Here is a 19,833-nt window from a genome sequence, read left to right as displayed (position 1 = left end):
GCAACACCCCACTTTTCTATGGCTGAGATTCTTGGTAATTGTGTTCAGTAGAACATATTGTGGGAATTACTGCTTTATTCCATCAAAAAGGAAAGAAACATCCTCAAAGACAGATCTGGATGAAGAGAATGATCTGATTTCAACATTGGTTATGTACCTCTGCCAAAGAGGCAGAGAAGGAAAAGTGAAAGAAAAAGTAAGTGTGGCAATCCCAGTTTTCATCATGACCCATACCTAACACCAAGATAAAGCCAAAGACTGGAACAAAGAGACAAATAAAAGCAAGAATCATGAGCCATCGCCATGGGGAGACCATCTTGCAAACTGCCTATGATGCCTACTCTCAGAGATGCCTAGGCAGGAAAAATATAAGCATACAAGTTACAAAACCATTAGCAACCAGACACTGATGGTGAAATAACTTCCCAGTAAAGTGAAAACTAAGAAATTCTGACTTTGTGCTTTACTGGTGCTCAATCCTCAATACCCCGATTTAGTTTTAATCCTAACATTCAAGCCCACATTTTTGGTGAAGTCAAACTCCACCCTGAGTATGTCTGTGGCTTCTTCCCAGCTGTCAGCCAAACACAGACAGTAGGAAGGTGCATAACTATGACATGATATGCAATATGATGCAGGCAATGGAGTACAGAAAAGAACCCTAGGCTCTGGGGTTGTGTTGACTGGGGTGGAATTCTGACTCTATCACTTGGCACATTGGCAAAATGACTGATCTCCTTGTGCCTGAGTTTCCTTGTTTCCAAAAGGCTGAGCATTCCATCTAGTTCACAGGGTTTAACATAGCTTGAGTAAGATTTGGTATGTAATGTATGTGAAGAGGACTGGTGCAGTATGAGGTTCCATCCTTCCTTTTCCCAGTCTCCCTTTTGGACAATTAAAACATGGACATAAAGACATAAGTTTCAACTCTTCATAGTTGAGGAGCTTTGCTTTTTTCTATAGTTAGAGAATGTCCCTCTGACCCAAGATGACCAAATACATGGCAGCAGGCACTAGTGGCTGGCTATGAATGCACTCTCATTTATTATGTTTATAGCTCCTTGGCTTTCATTGTAGGAGCACCCTTCACCTACTCTTGCACATACTGTTCAGGAGAGGCTAAGCCAAACTGCCTCTGAATTCAGGGTAGGGAACATGACTCATGTTTGGTCATTGGAATTGGCTCAGGGGTGGACATATGACCCAAGCAGGCCAATGAAACTCAAACCAGGAAGTTGCTGGTACAGTAGAGAAAAAGTTTACTTTGCATTGGAATTGCTAAACTGGATGCTTCTAGGGGTGCTGCCAGTGGAAACGAATAACCAAAAGTGGAGCTGATATAGATGAATACTTAAATGAGTAAGACTGAATCCTGACAACAGCATTAGAACTCCCGGATCCAGTTAATGTTGATGCAAGTTTTATTCCTTTGCTTTTTGGATACATAATGCAAACATTTATCTGTTTATTCTTTTACTTTCAACCTCTTTGTGTTTTTTAATCTAAAGCATGTCCCTTGTAGACATCATATATCTGCATCCTGTTTTTATCCACTCTGCTATCCTCTCTACCTTTTGATTGGACTGTTTGATTCATTTACATTTAATGTAATCCTTTAAAAAGTAGGATTTACATCTTCCATTTTGCTCTATGTTTTCTGTACATCTCCTCTCTTTAATAGTCTTCCATTTCTCCATTAATGAATTGTTTTGTATTAAATAGATATTTTCCCTTTACCATTTTCTGTGTTCCTTCTTTTATAATATATTTTAAGTTATTTTTCTTAGTAATTGCCCTAGGGACTGCAATTAGTGTCTTAACTCATAATAATCTAGTTTGGATTAATGCTAACTTAATTTTAATAGGATACAGAAATTTTAACTCAGATAAAAAACAATTCCTTCCCTTCTCCTCTATGCTATTTTCGTCATCCAAATTACATCTTTATACATTATAAGGCCATGGCTTGGTTTTATAATTATTTATTTATGTAGTTGTCTTTTAAATCAGATAAAAGAAGAGAATTACACAAAGTATACATTTATTTATACTGTATTACCTATGTAATTACTTTTACTGGTATGAATCAATACTTTCTTCTCTTTTTTTCTTATAAAAGCTTGAAGTCCAATTATTTGTATTCTAAAGTGTCTTTTGTGATATTGTATGCCACGGGGGACATCTAAAAGGGCAATGGGCACCATGAAGAATGAGCTATCTCCTATATAAACCTATCTTCTGTTTCTGGATTCAGGGACATCAGGTTAATGAAATATAGTGAATTATTATAAGAAACATTTATTTAAGATAATCAGCATCTTCTAACTCAGGGCAACCAAATTTAAATAAGAAACTTGTAGATTAAAGATGTTATAAATTCTTTTATATTCTTCCTATCAAGTTTAATTCCCCTCCCCATGACTAGGCTGGCCTAGTGACTTGCTTCCTAATAGAATATGGCTGAAGTGATGTTGTAGACTATCTGCAACTAGGTTTCAAGGGATCTTGTGGCTTCTGTCTGAATTTCCTGGAATTCTCACTCTGGGACCTTGAACAATCAAATGAGTCCAGCCACCTAGATTGTATGCTGTGCTGGAGAAGTCTCATGGAGGTGCTCTAGGTGACAGACCCAGGAAATCCCAGACTTCCAACCATCTCTGTGCCAAGGCACCAAGCTTGTGAGTGGAGCCATCTTAGGCTCACCATACCAGCTCATCCACCAGCTGAAGAGGAATGAGAGACCTCTGCTAACATCATACGAAACAGAAGAGACGTCTATCAAAGCTCTGTTGAACTCCTGACCCACAAAATCACAAGATATAATTAAACAGTGGTTGTTTTACGTCACTGTGTGTTGGGGCAATTGGTTATGCAGCAAGAGATTATGTAACAAAGGGATTCAGACCTTGTTCGGACGAATCGGGCAGAATGGACTGCTGGAAATCATCTAGATGCAGAGTCTTAAACTCAAGTACCAGTAGAGGCCGTCCAGGCAGGTAACATAAATGAATCAATAATCTGGGTGGATGGGGCTTGATTTATGCAACCCAGAGAGCATAGGTCATGTCTGGAGAGGAAAGTCAATTGTTGTCCTGAGGAAACACTAGCCTAGTGTTGCCAGACTTTTCAAGAGCTGTCAGATTTTCAAATGCAAAAATCCCAATTTTTTAACTGTTGGGAACTAATTAAAAAATATATATATAACATTACCTTGCAAGCCAAGTAACACACACCTGCAGGCTGCACTTTCTCCCTAGCTACTAGTTTGTAATCTGACCCAACCGCCTCATGTACAGATGAGAAAATGTTAGTTCAGACAAGGGATATGTCATGCTTGAGTTCCACTCTGTGTTAACATTCGAAAAAGGCCCGGGGCCAATGTCTTCCGTGCATGGTCTGGGGCTCTCATGTGCCTGGTCAAGACAGAGAATTCTCAGCCAGGTGGCATTCTTGGGGTCCTCAGGTTTAACAGAGATGAAACTGATACTACTTTAAGGCCTCAGCAAGCTCTCAGTATGGAACTTTCCAGAATTAACAGAACCATAGCTCATAATGTCCAAGAATGCCCATATTCCTATAGGAGGGGGCAGGAAGAAATTTCTGGCCTTCCACCAGAGTTTCCCTCTGAGCCACAAGACTTTTATTTGTCTAATTTGTTCATGCTTGCCAGTGACATTTGCTTTGTACCATGAACTTGTATGGTAAACAAAAGTATGTCAACTGATACCCTCTTTCATCAAAACTTATTGGGAGGGCACACACAACAATTTGCTTCATTTGTCTCCCAAATAAGTGAAGACTCTGTATTAATTAAGGCAGGCTCACTGCTGTACCCAAGAATCTCAAATTTTAAGTACTTGAACATAATACAAAGATTACTCTTGCTTGTGCAACAGTTCAGTGTGGGTGTGCATGTGACTGCTTTTTGCTGTCCTCCAAAGAGAGACTTGTGGGCCAAGTTCCTTCCATCCATGTCTCTGATGTCACCTTGGGCCTTGGATCTAGTCTTACGGATGGGGAAGACCCAGACAGGAAGGGTTGCATTGGAAAGGTTGTTTGTCTGTTTTAGATAGGCTAGGACTGGACATCCATGCATGTCAGTTCTGGTCACATTTCACTGGCCAAACCACAGTCATGTGATCCCTCTCTACAGCAAGGGTGGCTGGGAAATGTAGTCTAGCTGTGTGCCCAGGAGGAAACCGAACTGAATTCTTGACCCCCAACAAGCCCTGTTCTTCAGGGCTGGCTTCATGTAAGGGGTACCCTGAGCTGGGTTGGGCTGAATGCTAAAAGCACCTTGACCTCGCAGGGTGGGGCAGAATCAAGATTTTCAAGCTTCTTCAGCATTTCAGAGATTGTAGAGCTGCCTGCTATTTCTACCACAGAAGGACTCATACAAGGGACCGTGGCCAGATTTCCATATTGCTGTTCAGATTAGAAACAATAGTAACTAGTTACGGAACATCTTCTGGAAATTGTCACACTCTGTATCGAAAGTTCAAACGGAATGTCTGCTGCTGATATTAAGGCCCATGTTGCTAACAATAATCACTAACACTTACTCAATGCTTACTCCATGCCAGGAACTGTTACAGAAGCATTTTGGCCGGGGGCTGGTCAAAGAAGTTTGGTGCAGCATCAGGTATTTAGGTAGGATTTTAAAAAAAAAAAGTCAGAAGCAAGGTTAGAATGGAGGCCCTAAAACAGTGTTCTGGTTTGATAGAGTGAGATTTATGTCAGTGAGGTTGATAAAAAATGTTGGCCTCCATTACCTTTGAAATATATGAGTGGAACAGCAGTTGGCAAATACGGAGATGCAGAAAATCTGCCTCATGCATCGTAAAGCATCCTGGACCCAGAATTAATCTAGGGCTCTCTCACCAAATTTGCATGTATTGTCTGCCCTCAGCGTCTTGTCTGGTGACCAGGACTCTGGTGAAAAACAAAGAGAAACCAATGCAGTTTAATTCTTGGCAAAGTAAATAAGAACATTGCAGTCTAGCATTTGGTGGTACTATGGAAGAACAAAAATATTCAAAGCAGACGTCTCCTCTGCTTTCCTTGGGAGAGAACTTCCGGCTGATGGTGGGAGAGCCAAGTAGGTCCCTCCCAGAAATGTTTTCCATTTCTGATTTCTTGATTGGCTTTATTCTGTACTCCTCCCTGGCTACAAGCACAGATAGCCTGTGTCTGGAGATCACTGGGTGGGCGAGGTCCAGAAGTGGGTGGGCTTCGTTCCTGCCCCATGCCCACGCAGCATCCTTCTCTGCTTGTGTGAGTCTCTGTCATGTTCTGTTCCCGAGGTTCAGAAGACGAATGTCAAATTGACGAATTTTAATTAAATTGTCATTATCCGAATGTCTTATTCCTCCAGGAGTATTTGAACCCTGGAAAAAGGGGTGTCAGCTAGGAGAGGGTCATTTCTCTGTTGCTGGATTCCAGGTACCATGAAGAAATTAGGTTTCAGTGGGGCTAAGAAGCAGTGATGACTTCACTAGACACAAAAACCTGCCCTAGGAAGCAGTTTCACAGGGACAATGGCTGAAGATGAAAAGTTGGGGCAGACAGCCTGATTATGCGGAGAGAGGGTCAGTTAGGGAGCCCAGACAGGCTGCATTTAGGCACTGCCTCTGCCACTCACTTGTCGCGTGGCCCGGGGCAATTTATTTTTTCTGAGACTCAGCTTCCTGACTGGGAAATGGCCATAAACTGCCTTAATGAGATAAAATTAACAACAAGATCAGATTTGCCAAAATGCTCTCGAACTGTAAAATGTCAAATTAAAGGGAAGTTATCTCTGTTTTCCTAAGGAGGCTCTATTTCTGACCTCTGATTGGAGAGTCCTAATGGGGAAGTGACTCAGCATCCTCAGTCACCTGGTGGTGCAGAGGTGGGGGGCACTTCTGCTTGGTGGTGGGGAATGGAGGTGTGTCTCAGGGATTTAAAGGAAATCAGGGAAAAGAATGTCAGTGAGGAGGGTAGGGGCATTCCAGGACCACAGTAAAAGCTGATGCATCATCTGGCCAGGGGAGGCCAGCACCCAAACTCACGGTACATTGCCTGGGGAGACCTGTTCAGGGTATAAATTGGTGCCAGTGCTGGTCACTGCCCTCCAAAGGGTTTGCAGAGCCAGAAAAAGAGAAGCCTATATCCCTGGGGAGTGAGTAGGTCCAAGCTTGGATCCTTGCTGGCGCTTGACATTCTGGCTGTTGCTGGACTGGGGTGGAGGGGGTGGGGCAGGCTGGCCCACTGGGCTATGTGCATGGCCCTGTATGAATCAATGAGGTCCTAGGCGATGCTGAATGTCGTGGGGCAACTTCGAGGGGTGGTTGGGCTTTGGCATCATATCCAGTGTTGTGTTAGTTCGAAAAGACCCGGAGGTGGGGTGGAGAGGCATGGCACCTGGCGGCTAAGTGGGCTAAGCGGCTGCCCTTCAGCTCAGGCCATGATCCCAGGGTACTGGGATTGAGCCCTACACTGGGCTCCCTGCTTGGTGGGGAGTCTGCTTCTCCCTCTTCTTCTCCCTGCTGCTCCCTGCTTGTGCTCTCTGACAAATAAATAAATAACTTCTTAAAAAAAAAAAAAAAAGACAGAGGGGGACTCTGTGGTCCTGTGTGCTTGGCCACATGTTGTCTTGGGGGTAACCAGTGTCCTTGCGTCCTGTCAGAATGGGGATGTTGTGTCACGGTGTCACAAGGTGTCAGCTAACAGCCCCAGGCCTCAGGCATCCAAACTCCCCGGCGCAGGAATTCAGGAACGTGATACCAGCCGCCCCCAACTGATTGGAACTCATGGGTAAAAGAAACCTGATTTGGTATTACTCTGTAAATGTCACCTGCCTAGTGCTTATCCACTTGTTGAGTATTAATTACTCGTGTGGCTCTGGTTTCCATGGGATCATATGAGCACAAGAAAGAAGGAAAGGAAAAAACACCATAGAAATTAGAACATGGGTGACAGCAGCTCAAACCTTACTTTTCTATCCTTCCTCCTCTTATATTTATGCAAATATAGCACCATTATGCCCTATGCCAACGCCATTCAGATATATATTTACATTGCAAATAAACAAGGGTCTTTGTTTTCCACTGGAGGCCAGAACGTTCTAGCTCTGCCATTGCTCCAAAGATACTGGACCAGTCTCTCGCTGTGGCCTGTTGAGTTGCCCCTCACCCTTCCCGTGCCTGTGGAAGACAGTAATTGATCATGTCATGCTTTTCTGCTGAGCCAGAGCCAGCCTCAGACTCCTTCACGACACAGTGGTCCAGGCGGCCAATACCAATTGATTGGAATTGGTATAAGAGATAAAAACGATGTGTCATCTTTGATTTAATCCCTCCCTACCTTAAGTTAATCTGATTAGGAAAAGAATGCAGAGGTTTACCGCCTTTTTTCTCCTCCTTGATCCTGATGTTTGCTTCACATTAATCAGAGCGCTTTGGCTCAATGAGAAGTGGTACAGAGGCAGGAGCAAAAAGAATTTTGGAAGCCATGCACAGACCCAAGTCCAAACCTGTTCTCTTTCCCCGCCCCCAACCCCATGCCCCCTTCCCCTGAATCTTAACTCCCAAGGCAGCAAAAGGTGAGGGAATGTGGCAAAATATAGGGCAGAGCCTACCCATGGGGAAAGGGAGCTAGGGCTCTCAGTAGTGTCATTTCTGTCTGGATTTAGCTAAGGAAATGGGCCAAAGCTTGGAGGAGTTCAGCCGCTGAAGGTGCCAGGCAGGAAGCAAGTCACAGGGCCACCCAGTAGGAAAAACAAAAAGAAAACAAGGGTTGCCATAGTTCCCCTTTCTTGGAGTTTGGATTTTTCCAAGTTGGCTAACATAAGACTCTTTTCAAAGAGTGAGTCCAGTGTTAAGTTAGATGCGTTTCTAGGATTGCTTCCTCATTCATTCACTCAACAGAAGTTACTGAAAACCCACTAGGAGCCGGGTACTGTACCAGTTACTTGGGATACCTCCGTAAACAAGAGACCCAGTCCTACCTTCAGGGAAGTGACAGGCAACCGCCAGGCAATCGAATGCCTGAAATAAACGTGTAATTTTCATGAACTCCGGTGAGGTCTCAAAGGCAGGAAATGCAAAACACTGTGGGTGTTATTGATCTACACATGTACATACATGTTGGCATGAGTACCCCACCTTCAAACCCACAGGCTTGACTTGAAATTGGGGTAACGGTCAATTTTAACTCTGCCTTCAGGAGCAAAGATCAAAACACTATCGGGGAGTTTGGTCTGTTGAGATGGGATCTGACTTGTGGTCTCTTGCTCGTTTAGCAGTAATTCATTCAACACCAAACATAATGGATTTTCTTTTTCAACAAAACCTGTCTTTAGAGACTTTACAGAAAAGGGGTATATTGCATTTACAGCCAAACCCCCTCTGAGTCAGAGGGTAAAAGCAGGACACACAGTTGTGGAACTGGGTCCAGCAAAGTCCTCTGACTTAAACCCCTCATGTCTGTGTAGCAGGCTCAGTCCTATAAGCACAGTTAGAAATCAGAGCCTCATGTTAGCCCAGTGAGGCTGAGAGGAGAGGTTATCATCCCGGTGCTTTTTCTGAAACAACACAGGCCAGGTCAACTTATACTTTTTTTTTTTTTTTCTCTTTCAGCTCAGTGTTCACATTTACTGAAATAAGCTAATAATCCCAGTCCCTTGGTAGACAAATCAATTTTATTTGCCAGTGCAAAAAGAAGAGGAAGAGCTACAGCAGAAAACAGACCTTTATAGTTTTCCAAGAGAGGAGTCCCTAAGCCTCTGTGAAAAACAACACTTCCTCATTGAACAAACTCAGCCCCCAAGATGGCCCCCAATCATGGCTGCCTCCTGTCGTTCCTGCCCTCATACAGTCTTTCCCCACACGGTTTCCCACAAGGTTCTGTCTTGAATGCTCTCTCTCCTTTTCTCTCAGATGTCTCTCTCTGGGGAAGCACTCTGCTGGGTCATGAGTGGATCTGTGAAGGAGACGACGAGGCACGGAAGCGAGATCTCCCACCCCAGCCCCAGTCAAACTTTCAGATGACTGCAGTTCCGGCTAACAACTGCTTGACCACAATCTCACGAAGACCCTGAGCCAGAAGCAACCAGATTAACTTCTATCAGTTCCCTGATCCCCACAGAATAAATGCTTATCAGTCAAAGCTGCTACAGCTCGGAGTCATTTGTTACATGGCAGTAGATAACTCATACATCTCTTTAATTTTCTTCTCTAAGGACAGCCAATGCCTTCTCAGTCCAGAGGAGACAACACCTTTCTCATTTCCTACCTTAAAATACAGTAATTGGTGATCGATTTGTCATTGAACGTGTCTGTGGTCATCACTGATAGCCTCAGTGATGGAACATGTCCCACCGTTAGCGGAATTCTTTCTTGTATTCGGTCAACAGGCATGTACTGGGCTCCCACTAACCAGGGGCAAGGCGATGCCTGTGGGCTGGGGTACAGAGATGAAGAAACACATTCTCTATCACTCTCTCTCTGAGGGGGCAGATACTACATTCTCATGATAATGGAGAGTAGAAGGTTCCAGATGGATCTGGGAAATTCAGAATGAGACGTAGTATTCTCTTTCCTCAAATAGACTACTGGAACCTAAGTAGGGAGAGAAACCTTAGAAATCAGAAACAGAGATGACACTCTCAGCCCATAGTTGGAACTCAGTATTTTTGTAAGAACTGAATAGATGTAGGCTGCTAATAGACAAATATTAAATGCTGTGAAATTTACATAAGTATGAAATAGTTGTTGGTTTCTTATTTTTTAAGTTCCCTAGGTTTCAATGAGTTATTAGAGAAAAAAAAAAAAAGTCAAAGAACAGAACAAAACAACAGCAACAAAAGCAAACCTCCACTTCCCTTCCTGGGCAAAGTTATACTTCTCTCCCCTAGCTCCCTACTGCACATAAAGAAAATGAATCCAAATATCTCAATTTTATAAAACTCCATGGAGAATTTCCTGTACTGGCTTATGCCACCCTATTGTCCAGTTGAAAGAAAGGGCTCATTGCATGTGAAATACACCAGAACCTCACTATAATACTGTCCTAAAAATGCATGCTGTAAAAGTTCTTTTTTGGCAAGGTCTTTTTATGTCTTTGTTGCATAAGGTAATAGAAAAACTGCATTAGATGTTTTATGTGTTTCTTTTTGCCCCAACTCCTATTCTTGGTTTGGGCTTATGACAGGTAGACTATGGAAATAAAGTGCACATGGTAGAGCAGGCTTTACATCCATGGTAGACCAGATGTCTTAAAACCAGTACCATTTTTTTTTTAAAGCATAAATCTGGCCTGTGTGGTATGATGGCTGTTGATATTGTATTTTTAATTAAGCAATAACTTATATTCTCATTATTACCATTAAACTATGGCTAAGGAGTACTTAAAAAATTCATATAATAGTTCCCTCTACCCATGTTTCTATCAAAAATAGGAAAATTAAAAAGCAGACTTAAAAAGGCACATATTTCAAGAAGAATGGGAATTGTAAAACAGTAATTTCTGGACTGCTTTACTCATTACCATCACTTGCCCGGTCCTTGTAGGCATTTAAGTCCTCGATCCCAGCAACAGACCTCTTGATGGCCATTTCCTAGTACTCCTGGGAATCCCTTGATGCTTGGTCCTCAACATAGCGTATAATTTCCTCCATAAAATGCAGTCAAGGGTAACAACTAGAAAGCACATGGGAATACAGAAAAACTTAGGGGTAAGGCTGTTATACTGGCCTGTTGACTAGGTTCACTCACTTGCTTTCTGAGGCTTCCCTACATGCTAGCTTCACAGTACCCACCATTCAAGGTCCTGCTTCAGCCCACTGGCCACTTATTGCCCTTGGAGAGGCTTGGTGAACAGTAATAAATCCAGACCCTAAAGGTTTATCATGACCGAGCCCTGGTACTATGTGCCCTTGGCTTGTCCCTGCTAGCCAGATCCACCATGTTTTGATAAAATCTCACATGTAGAAGCCAAAGTTTATTTTAAATTTTTATTTATTTATTTATTTTGAGAGAGAGAGAGAGAGAGACAATACATGCTTGAGCGGGGGCAGGGGCAGAGGAAGAGAGAGAATCCTGAGCAGGATCCACAGTCAGCAAAGAGCCCAACGTGGGGCTCGCTTGATTGCATGACCTTGAGACCACAACCTGAGCCAAAATCAAGAGTGGGATACTTAACCAACTGAGCCGCTCAGGTGTCCCTCAAACTTTCTTTTTTTAATGGAATGAATGCTGTGTGACTACAAGTATCATGAAATCCCAATGCTTTCCAAAGGCCCCAGAAAAGTATCTTCAAAAAGAAGGGAAAATGGAAGCTCAGAGAGGGCATGCCACAGGACACACTTCCAGGATGGCCCAGCAGGTCAGCAATACAGCTCAGGACAGTCTGTTTCCACACCTCACTTGGGGCAGACCCACTATTAGGTACACGGCACTTTCTGTAATTATTAAAAATAGATCTGCTTGGTTTTATTTCTCAACTTCTGGGTCTCAAATCTTTCTTACCCACCAGTCCATGTAATTTAATATAAAGGAGGAAGAATTAAGAATTAAGAAAAAGGGAACTGATGTCTGCCAAATCCTTACCATATGAGCCAAGCACCACAACAGGCACTGTTCATACCTTATCCTACCCTGGGAGGCAGGAATTATTTTTCCCATCTTTTGGATAACTAGGACCCAAAAGCATTAAGTGATTTGTTCATTCTCATAGTGGTGAAGATTTGAACCCAGGACATGAGACTCTATGGTGCACTCTTCTCAGGAGAAATGGTTAGAATTGTGCTACATCTATCTGTACTATTTCCCTCTTCCCTCCCCCTAGGGTTTTCTCATCTGTGTGCTTCCCACTGTCTGGCCCCCATTCATCTTTCAAGACCCAGATCAATTCTGCCTCCTGGAGAAACTTCTCTGAAGCATCAGCCACTCTGACATCTCCCTTTGTCCAACTATTTCTGCCTTTGAAGAAGCTCCCATTCTGTAAATGTCTTTCTGCACACTGTGGCACTTTATTATACTGGTAGAAAAGGCTCTAATATCTAGTACTTATTTTTCAGTCATCTTGTGTACGATACTGTGTCTCTTCAGCTCCTTGTATGCAGGAGACTTATTTTATTCTTTTTCTCTATTTTTAGTATGTGTGTGTGTGTGTGTGTGTGTGTGTGTGTATACTTCCCAGAAAACATTCTCGCTCTTTCTGCAGCAGCTTAGTTTCCCTTTGGGGAATTACCAACTCCCCATTGTGCATGGTATTGGAGAGAAGGTAATTATAGACAATGGGCATGCATTAGGGAAGGTAACGAGGCCAGATCCTCCTTCTAGGCACCCCCAGTATAGCCAGTGAACACACGATCAAAGCTCAGCCAACTGGGGGCTTTCTTCTGGAAACCTAAGATCTCACTGGTGACCACTTATTGCCATGGACTTATACCCATCAGGCTGTCCTGCTAGGAGTCCAGGGCTGGGCTTTCTGCTAGTTGACCATCACGGTGGCCATGGCTCTTGCTTTGTTCTAGGTAGGCCTGCGCCTCTGGATTCCCACCAGTTCTGCGGGCCCTGAGACATTCCAAACATTTCCCCTTTGTTTTGGTTTGCTCGTTGTTTGGTTTGTAACCCTATGCTCCCACAGAAACTAAGCCCTCAGCAGATTCAGATAAGCACTGTAAGTATAAAGTCTTGCTGATTGACTTTTTTGAGGTATCAATATAATTTATACCCAGCATATGTGATGAGTAATGGGTATCTTATTCTGTTTCGAAGCCTAAGCTTCTGAGGGGGCTGTGACTATGTTTTGGATAACAACTGGGTGTTCTCCAAGCAGCCAGCTCCCTTCCTCCCTGGCCGTCCTTTGCAAATCCAAACAGCTTACCCTGCTTTTTCCACATTTGGTGCCTAAGGTGGGGATGATATTAAGAAGTGTCGGTAGAGGTCACGTCCCCTGCTCTCCGCCCTTATCACAATGGCACTGCCCCACGGCATTTCGGTGTAAGACAAGGGCACTGTGTTAGTTTGTCATGAAACTGCGTCCCATTCCTCAAGTCACCCAGAAACTGGGAAAACAGAAATTAAGTACAGAGCAAGAGGGATGGAGCAAGGCCAGGAAAGGCGAGGCCGGGTGTGGCTGGACAGCGGGCAGAGGGCGGCTGCAGGTGGGGTGCGCCACTCCCCCCAGCTTCTCCAGGAGCATGCTGTATCTCCTATTTGCATTAGAGTCCTTGCCAGGGAACAGCAAATTGGAGCACCGTGTTGGAGCCAGGCACAAAACAATAAACCTCTCCCCAGAGAGGCCATTAGGAGTTAAACTGGGCAAAATTCTTTTCACCACCATTTCCCTTGAAACTGGGAATGTATGCCATCATTTTTCTCAAACACAAGAGTCAGAGGGGGCTCATTAAACTCACTTACACATTCTCCAAGTGTATCTGAAATCAGGGAGATGAGGTCAGGTAGGAATCAGCTCTTAGTAACAGCCCGATGCTTAAAAAATAGCAAACTGGATGATCCCTGATCTTGCAAACATCCCTTGTCTCTAGGAACTATTGGTTGAAGATGGCAAATTCAAAGTTCAGCCCTTATCTCAAATGAAATTCTCCCAATAACCCTGAATGAAATTCTAGCTTTGCTTCTTCTGTACCCCTTGGAGAACATACTACCCCACCCCCTTAAAAAAAAATCCAGTTTTACATAGAGTTTCATTTAGAACAATATCCCCAACCCCACAGCCTAGGGAAGAGTGGGCTGCCCCCAGCTCCACCCCAGTTAGGGACCTCGGAGGGCAAACACATCATCTGTGTTTTGAGGCTGAAAAATTCCTATAGATCCATATTCTGATCTGTAAAAGTCCTCAGTCTCTGGGAAAAGATACAACCACTAAAGAGAAGGGGTAGATGTGGGTACAGGGATGGGTCTAGGGCTGTTGGTAGCCTTTTAGACAACTCAAGGGGCAGCTAACTTGGTAATGAAGCCAATGGATGAAGCCAGCCCAGAAGAAAAGAGAGACAAGATGGGGGAGGAACCAAGTCTTCATGGCATTGCTGCTGATCCTGAGTCGAGCTGTTCCTGAAGCCATCACCCCTGAACTTTCCAGTTATGGGAGCCAGTTAATCCCCTTCAGTTTATGCTTGCCTGTTAGATTTCTGTCACTGAACAATTCATGTAGACACCATTGTAGTGGATGATGGACTGGGTCAGGCGCCCCAAAGCCTCCGATTTAAAGATTTTATTTATTTATTTATTTGACAGAGAGAGAGATCACAAGTAGGCAGAGAGGCAGGCAGAGAGGCAGGCAGAGAGAGAGGAGGAAGCAAGCTCCCTACCGAGCAGAGAGCCTGATATGGGCCTCGATCCCAGGACCCTGAGACCATGACCAGAGCCGAAGGCAGAGGTTTAACCCACTGAGCCACCCAGTTTCCGCCACTGGGATCCACCTCAGACAAGTCTCTTCTCTGGGTCTCATTTTCCCCATCTGCATAATGATGGGGTTGGGTGAAATGCCAGTTTGACATTCTACTGTCTGCTAGAATTTCTCTAGCATTCTAGTTCTCAAGTTCGGTGATGTGGGGCAGAAGGGTGACCTTGTCCATCAACTAGTTGTGAATGAAATAGAAGGTAAAAGGGGGGAAAAGTCTTGCATATATAGGGCAGAAAGGGGGAGGAAATCATTCATCTCATGTAGGTGAGGTGGGGGGCACCTGGTGGCAGGCGTGTCTGCCTCCATTGGCCCCGAGCTGGACCCCTCTGCCTCTGTTGCCTGGTGCTCTGTGCCGGGCACACTCCTGTGCCAGCGGTCATTTACTTCCTGTCTGGGGCTGCTGTCAAGAGTTGTTGGGAGGCTGAGAAGTGACTGGAGTTTGGAATGTGTGATTAGTAGATTAGCTAAGAGTGCTGCCCAGAGCTTTTGCTTTGGTTTCTCTTTCCCTATATTTTAAAGAAGGAAGATTCCAGAACTATAGCTGGAATGACCATATATATACTGAACATTCATCCTGGTGACAGAGGATGCATTGCAGGTGTCTCCTGGTTAGCACTGATGTAGGAAGTATCAGAACACATGCCTTGTGATCACTTCTTCCCACTCTCCCTCTTGGTCTCTGCTACCTCTCACTCCTGTAAGTGTGGGGAAGGCACAGTCCAGTGTCTTACACCCTAGGTCTTAGACTAGAAATATCTGAGTTCATGTCCCTCTTCTGCCACTTAACCAGTGGTATAACCTTGAGCTAGTGACCTAACCTCTTTGGGTCCCTGTGTCCTCTTCCATAAAATGGACTACTGTATTGATGGAGGGTTGTTCTGTGGTGGCGCCATGCCCAACGCGCTTAGTACATATCTCAGCACATCACTATTATTTAATCAATGCCACGGGGCTTGTTGAGAATATCTAATCAAAATTTGTCCTCTGGATGAACTTCTGAATGGGTACTGTGCTTACTCACTTTCCACACTCAAATCACAAGTCCTTGATTTGTCCGATTACCCAGTGACACACAGCTATACCTCTATTTTAGGTTTTATGTCATAATGTGGTGGTGAAAGAGATGAGTTCTGATTTCTCCTCATTGATTTTCTACCTGGATAATCTTTGAAAGGTTATTTAATTTCTTTTAGTCTTTTTTTTTTTTTTTTGTCCCAGCTGCAAAATGCTGATATGACCCCACTCTGCGGTGGCATTATGAGATCTGAGGTGCATCTCAGGTTCTTAGGGCAATGCCTGCTCCTGAAGTCAGAGAGCTGCATGTGGCCAAGGAGATGAGCTGAATTCTAGAGCCAGAATCTGGGCCTGACAAGGACTGGCCGTTGTCTGGAAGTAAGACAGATAAAACATTAAGAGTGAGAGACAACTAAGGAAAGTGAAGCTCAAGGGGTATGTTCTAGAGGTGTAGAAAAAGTTCCAACAGAAAGAAAAAGATTCTAAATGTCTAGGTTGCTGAAATGTGGAAAGACTGTGTCCTGAAAGAGACTTAAGAGAATTATTGGCCCCATGAGTTGACCCGGGGACATCATGGGCTTTAGAAGCATCAAAAGCGCTTCTGCACAGGTAGCTGTAAAGAGTAGTTTTCCAACTAAAATGCATGGGGTTGGAGAGAGGCAACTTTCCCAGGAGGCAGGATCTCCAAACCCAAGCAGTGCCACAAGATGGGCCAACTCACCAATAACTGTGGTTGTAGCCCAGGAGTTGGACTTGCTTTCCACAAAGCTGTAGAGAAGCCATTGCTAGATCAGACCTCACCCGGATGAAGACCTGGAGACTTCCAGCCCAAGAATCAAGAGGACAAGGGAATCAGGGGGGGTTTAAGGAGTTTGATAGGGAAGAAAGATGCCTCAAGTAAGGCACGTGATAAAAACACCATTGCTGGCTTTACCATTTTCCACCATATCCCTTCGATGGGGAGCACACACCATAATTAGCCTCTGCCTTCTCCCCATTGGAGCCTTCTCCCCACTGAGCTTGAGTTTATGTAGACTGGAGGCTCCAGGCTACATTGTGCACCAACCAGCATGATGGGGAGGCTAAAACCAAAGTATTTCCATCCACTCTTCTCTCTCAGATACCACTGAGTCTCGGCCATGGTCTTTGGCATGGAGATCCTAATGTGCATTGCTACAGATGGGCTCTGGAAACAGCACTTGGCCAGAAATAACGTACCTGGGCTGGAACTAGATTGTTTTCCAAGTCGTGCATGTGTGTAGCTAACCAGCACTTGCCATCTCAGTGCATGTCAACCCCTTCTTGTTGCAAACACACACTACTCTTGGCCCAAGAGCTTTCTTGCAGCTGCTAGGAGCTCCAGGAGCATCAGCTAAAGACAGATGAACACCTCAGCCTCCCTCCCTCTCAGCTAGGACAATGCTGAGATCTGTGTCAGTGTCTACACTGCCAGCCAGCACTCCCCAGGGGGACTGAGCCTCAGTGGTCTTGCTGTAGAACCCAACTCAATGCATTCCCTTTATTGACTTCATTCCCTTCAAATGAGGGCTTCCCATAGGGGCCTCATTTCCACACACAGCCAGGACTTCCTGGGACCAGGACCCATATCTTTCTGCTCCCCACCACAGGCTTGGGGGCCTGAGCAACAGGATTTGTTGCCTCATGGTTCTGGAGGCAGGAGATCTGAGATTAAGCAAACAGAAGGTCAGCCCCTTCTGAGGGCTGTGAGGGAAGACTATCTTCCAGGCCTCTCTCCCAGTTCAGGGAATTTGTTGGCCGTGTCTGGCATTCTTTGGCTTGTAGATCCATTACCTCGATTTCTGCTTTGACATTCACGTGCCGTGTTCCCTGTGTGCATGTGTGGCTTATCAAGTCACCAGTCATATGGGATTAGACCCACACTATGATCTCATTTTAACTTGATTATCTCTGTGAAGACATCAGACCAAGACAGGTCCCATTCCGAGGTACTGGGGGTTAGCAATTCAACATATGATTTTTGGGGAAGACAATGCAACCCATATTCTATCCATAAATGGTCTGCGTTCAAGCCCTTGAACCAGGGTCTATTTTCAGTGTAACCCAAATTGAGACAGTAGGCAAAAGGCCAGAAGGCTAGTGATACAGATACAGATATAGACATAGATATAGATAGATATGCTTTTGGACTCTTATTTAATAGTGAAAAGTGGGGCATGTGAGATCTCTGGTGTAGAACAGATTCAAACTTTGAGGTCCTGCAGGAATCTCATACACTCTGGAAGAATAGACCCGAGCTGCACCGACTGAAGAATCCAGTTCCCCCAGGTTATCAGGTAAATTGCACCTAGCACCAACTGAGCGGAATAAAACTATCAGGAAACATGATTTTTGAACTTTGAGAATGAAGTCTTTAATCCCTTTAAACCTTAATTTGGAAAACTCAAGATGGGAACCAGACTAGGAAATGGATTTCCATCCCGGTGCACAACACGGTTTTGGAGTCATTTGATATGCTGCTCTTACTCTTTAAAAACTTCTGGGAGCAGAGGTTGAACGGCCCACCAGTGCTCCCAAGGCACCTGCTGAGGTTCAGGAATGGTGTCGAGGGCGTGGTGGCATGGCTGGTTTTGTCTGGTCTGGTGGAGCTGATTTTGTCTTTGAAGAGGCACCCACAGACCTGGTGGGCCATGGACATAACGTTCTAACCCAACAAATTAAGGGAGACACAAACTGGAGAGTTGTTTGGGGGGAGAGTAGGATCGCGGTGCCTCCTTGCCAGCAGGCTCTGAACTTGCAGAGAGAACAAGAGGTGAGCTCACTCCAGAAAGCCTCAAGTCCAGGCACTGAGGTCAGAGGGCAGAATAGAGATCGGATCTGCAGCTCTCTTTAGGCTCATGTTGGGGCTTTGGGAGGACGCAAGGCTATCGAATGCCGAAGCTCAGAAACGAGGAGGTCAGTGCAGACATTTGAAGAATTTTAACAGACATAACCAAAGAAGTAGACACATGGTACGCTGGACCAGAAGCCTCACCGCCTTATAACATTGGAGGATTTGAGGAAGAAAAATTCTTTACTTCCTTTCTTTGACAGTCATCTTAAAGAGGGTGGCAAAAGTCTCCAGACCAACAGTAAATTATTTTAATTAAAGTTATGAATTTAGTTTTATTTTTGAGGGGGGGTCAGGTGACCCCAAAGAAACCACAAGATAAGGATCCCTGCTCCCGTGGATTTTGACATCATTTTCCTTGAGGGGTGTGTATCTTATAAAAAAGGTTTCCACCGGAAACCTTTGTAAGTCAATGTCTGAATGTTGCTTTGTGCTTATACCATACACCATGAAACCTGCCAAGGACCTCTGCTCTATTAAGATCCAGGTACTGGGACGCCTGGGTGGCTCAGTTGGTTGAGCAGCTGCCTTTGGCTCAGGTCATGATCCCAGCGTCCTGGGATGGAGTCCCACATCGGGCTCCTTGCTCCTCTCTGTCTGCCTGTGCTCGCTTTCTCTCCCTCTCTCTCTGACAAATAAATAGATAAAATCTTTAAAAAAAAAAAAAAAAGATCCAGGTACTGTCAGAAAGAGAAATGCTTTGCAGTTAGCAAAGGAGTCAAGGTGACCAGATTCCTTACATTTTACAACCTTCAATTTACCTAAGTTGAGCAAAATCTTGTGATTTCTTGAGTGGGAGGCAGTGCTTGCTTACTTAAAAAAAGTGTTTTTTTGAAATTTGAAGGACAGCTGAAGGCCTGGGAACTCTTCTAGCTGGACTGCAGGACGGGGGAGCAACCCTGCTGTAAAATTAGTCAGAGAAATACAGCATTTTGACAACCGGAAGACGGCAGAATGTAATTAGAATTCTAACAAGGGCAGAACAATACATAGGTCGTAGGAATAAACAATGCACCTTCAAAGCCTTCGCCTCCCCCTGGGAGGCTCACCAGGAATGAGTCACTGGGGATTAGCTTCTGGAATTGAGAAGAAAAGTTCTCGCCCATTAGTGACATCCTGCCTTATCTTCCCATTCCAGTCCATACCATAATCACACTTCATCAGAGCCTGGAGAGTGGGCCAAGAGGCTGGCAGCCTCCTGTCCAATGACAACTCTGCCTTGCTGTTTCAGAGGACCGTGGGGCTCCCGTTAGGATGATTTCCATTTGCACGTGGGATGGGTTGCTCCTGATTTATTTCATTCATTTTGCAAAGCTTCACCCTTTATCTCTGGATGTGTCTTATGTCTTATCTTCCGAGAGAGCCCCATGGCCCAGAGATGTAGCCTGCTGGCTGAAACTTAATTAGGCAAGCTTTTGAAGTTTCTGTGGCCCCCTGGCCGTCAGCCACTATCTCACCACGCAGAAATCCCTCAGGGAGCGCTGGGGCCCAATTGGGAGGGGCTAGAGATGTATTTTTGATTTGCGAGACAGAGCAAT

This window comes from Neovison vison, chromosome 2 (genome assembly GCF_020171115.1).
Source record: "Neovison vison isolate M4711 chromosome 2, ASM_NN_V1, whole genome shotgun sequence".
NCBI lineage: Eukaryota > Metazoa > Chordata > Mammalia > Carnivora > Mustelidae > Neogale > Neogale vison.
This window is presented reverse-complemented; position numbering follows the sequence as displayed.